This window comes from Lactuca saligna, chromosome 4, assembly GCF_052625555.1.
Source record: "Lactuca saligna cultivar CGN05327 chromosome 4, ASM5262555v1, whole genome shotgun sequence".
NCBI lineage: Eukaryota > Viridiplantae > Streptophyta > Magnoliopsida > Asterales > Asteraceae > Lactuca > Lactuca saligna.
Window position 1 is genome coordinate 255,535,019 of NC_136420.1, and position 9,798 is coordinate 255,544,816.

Below are 9,798 nucleotides of genomic sequence, written 5' to 3' on the forward strand. Positions count from 1 at the left end.
AGGAAATAATGACTAATTACGAGTTTGGGGGAAATTGTATCCGGTTTACGGGTGACATGTTGACGTGGCTTGACATACCTATATGGGGTTTTTGACATTATAGCACAACAAAGTTTGAGGAATTTACACATTTAGTCACTCAAGTAACCGACTGTTCCGATATCAGGTCATATAATGGTGTAATTGATATGTAAAATTCATCTTTAATGGTTTATTCAACACAAAAATACTTGAATAACTAGATGTATAAATTCGGAAAACTTTGTTGTGTTATAGTACCAAAAAACTGGGTATAGGTGTATAATCTCAAAGTACAATGCCTTAATAAGAAAAGATAACACAAAAACTAAAAGAAGTGGAATTTACTTGTAACAACAATATATCCAACACAATGGTCCAATATCTTTTCATGATATCCTTTATTCGGAAACCTTAAATATATCGCATCGTCTCCTCTTTATATAACTCCATATTTTGCCTGACTGTCAGTTCTAATAGGTGGCGCTTTAACCCCTAGTTTCTGCAAAAAACTAAATAAATAAATAATAATCATTTATTAGTCTCAAAATATGAGTATCAAAATATGTATTTGTTACAAATTGCTATTATCAATAAATAAATGTAAGTATGTTGTTATTATGAGTATAATAGTTACATTTTACAAGTTTTTGGCTATATATTGCTATTTTTGATGAAATATGTAAGCATGTTGCTAGTAAGTGTAAAGAAATATAAAGTACATCGGCTTTATTAGTAAAAAAGAGTAAAGTACATTGCCTATTTCATGTAATTTGCTAAAATATAATTTTACACTTCAGTAAGAGGGGGGAAATAATATATTTTCCCCTTTTCAAATAAACAAGTTTACCTTTGCTATAGAACCGGATAAGTTATGAGAAGAATGATCAGCTTCATATGATTCAAAAGAGGAAGCTTCTTCGGGATTTTCTTTGCCGCTAACATGCACCTAAGGGTTTGTAAACACTTATATTTCTGGAATATATTTCTTGCTTTGATAGAGAGGTTAAAGCCTCTATATATACACAAACTATATACTATGAAAGGAAATCAAGATAAAGTTACTAAGAAAGAACTAAAAACCCTATTCCACATATATACATTTTAATATGGGTAAACAAAAGATCACAAGGGAAAATTTGTAAAAAAGTTAAGACTTCATCGGAAAAGCCTCATTTCACCGATTTCCTCTAATTAATCATTCTTCTTACATTTGAAACATAAACACTCATATATATCTTACCAAGTTAAGTTGTGTCCCCATTAAATTCATGGGATTTTTCCGAATATAGACATTTTTTGGGGTTAAATTCCAAAAATTAGACATAAAAAACCGCATTTCCACATATAAACATGGATTCCGCAGATCCACTATAACATCTAATTTCGGGATGTTTTATATTTCAAGATCGTGGACTGTAATTCGATCATGTAAAGGATTTGGGCTTCAAGGGAATAAATTTTAGACATTATCAGATGTTGATAATGTTGGTTAATGAGTAAAGCCCTCGAATTATGCTTTAAAGCAAAAGGGTAAAATGGGAAAAGTGATATTTTGGGCTTCTTTCATGGATTATGGTTTTACTCCGACATGTATTAAGAAAAAAGCAATTATATAGGGTTATGGGCTTGGAAATACATTCTCATGCATATAATAATCATCGAAAATGGAGTTGAAATGAATAAGTTATGACTGTTTTACTCAGGCATGTATTGAGTCAAAAGTAATGCACTGTTTCGAACCGTTTCCCATTTTGGAGTCGGGATCAAGAATTAGGTATTAGAGGGCTTGGGATCCTTGAAGAATTGATATTTGGACTCATTTGGGGGTAGATGACGTAATTTGGATGATCTATGTGTCCGTTTTGTGTTTTGGAGCCAAGGGTATTTCGGTAATTTGTCAGCTCAAGATTTTATGGAAACTAGAGGTTTGTTTAGGAAATTTTAAGGCTAGTATGAGTTGATTAAAGTTTAGAGCTCCCCATTACTTTTATGGATATATGGATAATTGGAATCGGATTTATACCGAGGAAGTTACGACCTTTAGAACATGTTAGGGTTTAAGGGGAAACCCTAGTATGCAGGGAGTACTTAGGGAGTACACGGGACGTACCGATGCCAATGGTGTTATGCTAGGCATAATGTTGTGTATGCTTAGTGTACTGTAAAGGTCAGAACGGGGATGCAAGACCTCGTACGCTGGGCGTACAAGGGTTAAAGGGAAAACCCTAATTTGGAAGTTGTACCCTATATAAACTCATTAAGTCATTAGGGTTGGCCGCTTTACCAGCCTCCAAGTCCCCAAAACCCTAAAAATCATCTCTAAGCCTACATGGTTGTGATTTTGAGCTAATGATGTGCATTTTGGTGTTTTTGGGTCATTTCCAAGTTGTAACGTCCCGAAAAATCATGACATAAAATTTTTTGTTTTTAGATTAATAAATCATTAATACAAACGATTTCCATAAAACCAATGTAATTCAGAGCTAACGAAACATTATCAAATTAGAGTAAATCACGGAATGCGAAAACTTGTGGTTTGTGCTCTGCTATCATCTCGAGCCCTTACAATTGAAACCGAAGTACCTAAAACATAGAGTGAAAATCGTAAGCACAAAGCTTAGTGAGTTCCCCAAAATACCACATAACATACAATCAACATAATATCATACGACATACATATAGTTACCATGGGCTCTCCCCCATGGTCTTTACCTGGACTGCCATAGGCTCCCCCCATGGTCTTTACCTGGATTGCAATGGGATCCCCCCATGGTCTGATATCCAAGTGCCATAGGCTCTTACCATGGTCTTCCATGAAAGCATCATAGAGACAACTAGCATTCCACATAACAAATAATGGGCCGGCATTGGTGCTTTCGGCCCATTGATACAATGAAAAGACTCACCTCGATCCGATGCAAATCAGATAACACTCGGCTGCCGAACCGGAAATCCCACACTAATAGCAAAAAAATTCCAATTAATAGTTATGCCATAATCCATTAACCGTGGTCTCAACTTATAAGTCCCACTCCTAGGGTAAAAGACCATTTTACCCTTTCCTTAATGGGCCCAACCTAAACTTAGCCCAAGGCCCACTGATGGCCCATCAACACAACTCAAGGCCTAATCTATACCTAAGGCCCACTCAAAGTACTAAGGCCTAACTAGAGCCCAACCAACTATTCATAGCCCAACAAAACAGTCCACACCAGTCGAAACCCATTCTAAGAGTCCAAGTCCAAAAGGCCCAATTCCCATTTGATTAGACGTACGTACGGCATACATGGCTTGTACGTACGGGGTACGTCGCCGGTCCAAAAACGGGCATCATAGGTAGAACGCACGGTGTTCCCCAGTGGTACGTACGATGTTCACGACAGCCACCCAAAAGTCATTCTAATGACTTAATCCTTTAGGAAAAACGTCCAAAACCTCAAAATAGCTAAATATAAGTGACTTGATCCATAAAGTCGAAGGCTTTACGCCTTTGCATGGCTTAATGAAGCCCAATCACCAAAGATGAACTCCAAAAGGTCAAAATCACTCCAAAAATGACTTACAGCTTCTTAATACCTTAAGACCTTAGTCCAAACTTCCAGATCCGATTTCAAAGGACTTCTTAAGTCATAAAGTTTCCAACTTTATGACCTAGCATAACTCAATGGGACCCAAATTAAAACCTTAAGTCCCAAACTTCATCAAATGACTACCAGATCATGCATGGAAGGTTTATACCCATCAAGAACCAAACTTTATGACTCCATAACCTCAACAAGGACCAAATATGCAGGTTAAAGGTTTTGGAGTAACTTCTACTCATAAGAACCACCTCAAAGGGTCCAAAACCATAACAAAATACCACTTAGCTAGATCCACATGAAAGAGTTGTCGAGGTTGAGACTTTATACCTCCAGAGGTAGATCTAGGTGCACAAAGCATGGATCCAAAAGCTCTAAGTCAAGAAATGAATCTTCAAGAAGTTCCTTCTCCCCCCTCAAGCACCAAAAATACTCATAAATCACTTTGAAGCTCAAGAATCACTCAAATGGAGGCTAGGGTTTCGCTCTTAGGGTTAGAGAGGATGGAGGCTGATGGAAATGAGGGTTGGAGGTGAGTTAAGGTCTTTAAATAGGGTCCAAGACCCAAAGTTAGGGTTTTAATCTGGCATATAGTCTTGGACAAGCTGGGTTAGGGGTAAAATGGTCTTTTTACCCCGAATATGGATTTATGGTTATGGTTTGGAATCCAATTTTTAATTGGGTGTTGTTTTGATATTGACAGTTCGGGGAATCTGTCAGCCAGCAGCTAGGGATCGTCTTTGTGTTTGGCAATGCGAGGCGAGTCTCCTCACTGGATTTAGCGGGTTGAAGGCACTAATGTTGGCCCATGGTTTTATGTTAGGATGCTAGATGTCTGTTCGACCCTTGCATGTGTTATTTGATGATATGTTTACCGGGAAAGGGCCCGATGCCAGGCGGGGCCTGATGAGGATATCGTATGTTAGTTATCGGTATGTGTTTTTATGATTATTGGACGAGGCCCGATTCCTGGCGGGGCTCGATGAATGTATGGGATGATATAGTATTTGTGATTATTACATGTGCTAGTAAGGTTATATGTTTATGTGATTATATGGTTATATGATTATGTGTGTATCGGGCGGGGCCCAATGTCTGGCGGGGCTTAGTGATTGACAAATCTATAATCCGAGCAGGACTCGATGTAGAACACACACTACATTGAGGGAGGGGGCCCAATATGTGGTTTAGGTATGTGTGGTATGTGGTATATCTAAGCTTTGTGCTTACGGTTTTCAGTTTATATTTCAGGCTTCGGTTTTCCAATGGAAGAGCTCGGGATGATTGCAGAGCACACACCACATATTTCTGCATTATGTGAATTACTCTGATTTAATAATGTTTTGCTAAATCTTGATTACCTTGGTTTTATGGAGATGTTATGTATTAACGATTTATTAATCTAAAAATGAAAATTTTTATGTCATTATCTTTGGGACGTTACAGAGAAGTAGGTTGTCACGAGGTGACTGTTGTGAAACCTAAGCCTATGAATTTTAGGGTTTTCAACATGTTTAAAGGTAAAGATTTATGTTTTAGGGTATTTTATTAGCCTCCATCATATCTAGAACTCCTCTGGAGCAACTCTACCATCCTTCTTCAAGATTTGAGCTCCTCCCTTCCCCTCTCTCATCTTTCGGATGCTTTTGGTGGTATTTCAATGAAGCTTGAAGATCAAGAAGGTTCTTTTGGTTTCAAGGAATATTGTTTCAAGTTTGGATCCATAAAGTCACCCCATTTCTAGACTATTGTGAGTCTAAAGTTCATATATTGCTCTTTAGTTCTTTAGATCTCTTCATTTGTGGTTTTTGACACTTTTGGTCCTTTTTATGGGTAATCTTGGAGTTAAGTTGACTCCAACATCTTTTGATCAATTTGGAATGCTTCTTGGACCTCATGGACTAAGAAATTAATGATCATTTGCCTTCCCTTTTAGCCATGCAATTTATCTTGGTCCTTTAGGTTATTTTCATGAATTAAAGTTTAGATCTTGAAAGTTTGAGACATTATTATGGATGAAGTTGGGAACTTTATCAATCTAAACATCATGTTGATTCATATATAAAGGTTGTAGACTTTGAATTAACGGATTAAGTTGAGAAAGATGCATTCTCTATCCCTTTGAGACTTAAAGACTAGATCTTGGTTGTTTTGACCATCCTAATGGATAAAGTTGGAAACTTTATCCATTATGAAGCTATTAGGAACCAAATATGATGATATGAGTTTTAGTCTTTAAGGATTAAGTTCTTAATAAAGAAAAATATTTCTGACCAAAACCACGACGTAGCCAAGGAAGGCCCACAACGTGGGGGTCATCTGAGTTGGTGTTGGGAAGAGAAAACCCTAATCTTAGGGTTTGCACCCTATTTAAAGGACCTTATGTCCTCCCTTCAGCCTCCTTAATACCCTTGGGAGTCAGTAAACCCTGAAATCATGTGAGCTTCCACTGTTGAAGAGATTTGAGCTTTAGAGGAGGAATATAGAGAAGGAAGCTTGTAGATCAAGAGGCTAGTATCAAGGAATTCATGTAGATCCAAAATCTAATTCATCTTGGGCACATTCTGGAGGTAACAAGTCGTTGCTTTGAGCTCTTTCCTTCTAGAACTATTCTTGGATGATGATTTGGGGCTATTTAGCATGTTTGAGATCCATCTCAGGTTTTGGGACTAGATCTGGGTTGCAGCTTCAGATCTAGACTTGCCTTGGTGCAGGAAATCATAAAGCATCAACCCTTGATTTGGATGTGAAGCATTCTTGTCTTAAACCCTAGAACTAGCTTGTTTTGGGCCAATAGCACCTTATACTCACGTAAAGTTGGTAGCTTTACGTGAGAGTCATGCCCTAGGAGGATGGATCTATAGTATGGAGACTCTGCATGGCTCAAAAACCGAATGTATGGATGAAGGACTGAAGAGACTCGGCAAGTCATATGATGACGGGCATGGACTCGACGAGTTGGATGAAAAACTCGGCGAGTCTGATGAAGATTTTTGTGGACTCGGCGAGTCATAACGCAGAACCCCCAACCACTTTTGGTTAAGACTCAGATCAGTGAGTTGAGTGGTGACTCAGTGAGTTGGTCAGGATAAGACTCGGAGATTGATGGACTCGACGAGTTATAGGGTGACTCGGCGAGTCGAGTCGTGATATGAGAGTTTTCTGAGTTTAAGAACTCGACGAGTCAATGGGTTGAATCGATGAGTAGGGTTAATCAGGAAGGTTGAATTTGGCCAGGACTTTGACTCTGACCCGTTTGATCTTCAAGGGTATTATGGTAATTTAGATATTTATGTCAATGGACCATTGATGGTTATAGGTGTTGGAGCCTGGGGCAGTGCTTCGGGATTATGGTTTCGTGGTTCGGTTTGGCAGTTGCAAGGTGAGTTATCTTCACTATATCGATAGGGTCTAAGGCACCAAGGCTGGCCCTTTATCGGATTTGTATCCGGGTATTTGCTTGATATGTTTATTGATCTACTAGATCTTCATCCTGGTAGTTAGGATGGTATTATGTTAGTGACCTGGTTTAGGTCGGTATCCAAGTATATAGGATGAAGTTATGTTATTGACCTGGTTTAGGTCGGTATCCTGGTATATAGGATGAAGTTATGTTAGTGACCTGGTTTAGGTCGGTATCCTAGTATATAGGATGAAGTTATATTAGTAACCTGGTTTAGGTCGGTATCCTGGTATATAGGACGATGTTATGTTAGTGACCTGGTTTAGGTCGGTATCCTGGTATATAGGATGATGTTATGATAGTGATCGGTTAGGTCGATATCCTAGTTAGGATGTTGCTATGCTATATGATCTGCTAGATTGGTTGTTTGTCTATGGATTGTTATGTGATTATCTGTTATATGTGCACATGGTTGTTTGATTGGGGTTTGGGTTGAGGCGGGTCCTGCTTTGTGCTGTAGGCCAACATACCCAGGGCGGACCGGATAGACTGCAGACCCAGAAGGGTACATTGTCAGGCCAAAGGCCCAGCGAGCGGTCCGGATATGCTGAAGGCCCGAGAGGGCGGTCCAGACGTGCCGAGGCATAGAGAGTGGACCAGACAGACTGAATGCCCGATGTGGGCGGTCCAGTCGTACTGTAGACTTAGGGAGTCGACCACTTGGACTCAACGTCCGATGCGGGCAGACCAACCACACTGCAGACTCGAGATGCATGGCTGTTCTGTATTTGTTTATATGATATGATTACGGTTATACGAGGTTGGTATTTTGGGGGTAACTCACTAAGATTTCGGGCTTACAGTTTCAGTTTATGGTTTCAGGTTCAGCGGATGGCCGCGCGAAGGCGTGACCGTACACTTCCTCGATTGATGATTTTGATTTTGTGGGAACTCTGATGTTTAATCTATATTGAAAACAAATTGTAATGATTGAATGGTTTTAAATGAATTAAAAAGTTTTAAATTTGCTCGAATTTTATGGGTGTTACAAGTTGGTATCAGAGCCTTGGTTTGAGTGAATTGGAGGAACACTCGTGTGAATCCAGTATCAAATCAAGGAAAGGTTTTCAAACTGATTTCAAATGGTTTTCAAAATACAGAAGAGGATGCGAAGTGTACGATCAGCTGGAGCCAGTAAGTAGACCCCAAAATACCATAGAGTTATCTGATATTGTGATATGTTAGAACAACATGCTAGTACTAGGCTAGGGATCTCCAGGAATTGCATGATAGGATCGCCTGATTGTATGATGCCTGTTAGCCTAGGGTTTTCCTTATATGAGATTGACATCATTACTGTAGTTACTTGTGTATGCATCACAACTGTATATAATTAAGATCTTATAACATGAGAATGTTTGATCTGGCCTTATGTTATGTACTTATTGATTAGGGCTTAGGGTGGGAGGAAATATTCGAAAGTCTTTAGGGTCCAACGTTATGTATGGCTAGCATACACTAGTACTGCGGGGGTTGGTGGAAGTTTCCTAGATGGGTGCGTTGTGAGAGGCCAGGAGGCCAGTTATGAGATATTAGTTTCTTCCAGGAGTGAGGATTGAGCGCTCGGTATAGTTATGTATATTGTTATGGTGTTGTGGTGATACTTGAGGCAAATATGGGTAGGTGTGGAAGATAGTATGGGCCCGTACTACTGAAAGCACAGGACCCGTACGTGTAGCAAGGAAGTCAAACCCCTAGGGTTGGGTAGGGGGTTGGTCCCCTGTCATTATATGGATTATCAGAGATCTTCTGGTGCCTTACCAGAATGGTGGCTATGAGAACGTCTTAAGGCCAGATCCGAGTTAGGACCGGAAGCTGGCAGCCAGGATAGGCCAGTATTGTTAGAGGATCGTGTTAGTGAGATCATCCGGGAGGGGGTGATCGAGATAGTCCAGGGTCAGTTGCCGGAGATGTTTGGGTCTATTAAGAACTCCATGGTTGAGTATTTTTACGAGCGCTATGCAGCTATTTCCGAGACGGTTGCCGCACCAGCTTCAGCAGTTGTCACGATGATAGGGAGAGGAGCTAGTCAAGCTTCCCAGTACTGGGATTTGTTATTATTGCATATTCTGAGGAGCAGAGGGCTGCAGTTATCTGGGATCAGGAAGATGATATGTACTCGTTATATTTCCGTAGTTTGAGCAGGAGAAGCTAGCACGTGTGTTTCTAGATTCGAGGCTCGGGGGTTTGCTTGAGGTTGGGATATGGGTCATAGGAACTCCCGAAAGGAGTGATGATTATGTTCAACTGGGGTTTTGCAGTTGGAAATGGAATGGTTAATTGATGGATTGGATTGTCGTTTTGTAGGGCAATGATTGTGCCCTCTCAGTTTTCGAGCTCGAAGGGGGGGGGGGGGGGGAGCAGGCTTGTGACCCCGGGATTAGGTTGTATTCCAGCTTGGGGTCAGTTGGCTGCAGGAATAGGCAACATTATTTTAGCACCGGTGAGCACAGGATGGTCGACGTGGCATAAGTAATCGTGAGGTCCAGCTTGCCTTGGATCTCTTGTATTGGACGGGAAGTATGGAATGTGCGATCTATTGCAATTTTGGGATTGTAGACTATGCCATGGGAGTAGTTTGTAGCTCGGTTTAGGGCATATGTTGTTTCATCTACTACAGTTCAGTTGTGGGCATTTGAGCTGGTAAGTGAGTCAGGGTGCGGACCCTGAAGAGAGTGATTTCTAGAGCACGAGAGTGGGAAGATTGCTGGAACACCTTTGGAAAAGGGGTAT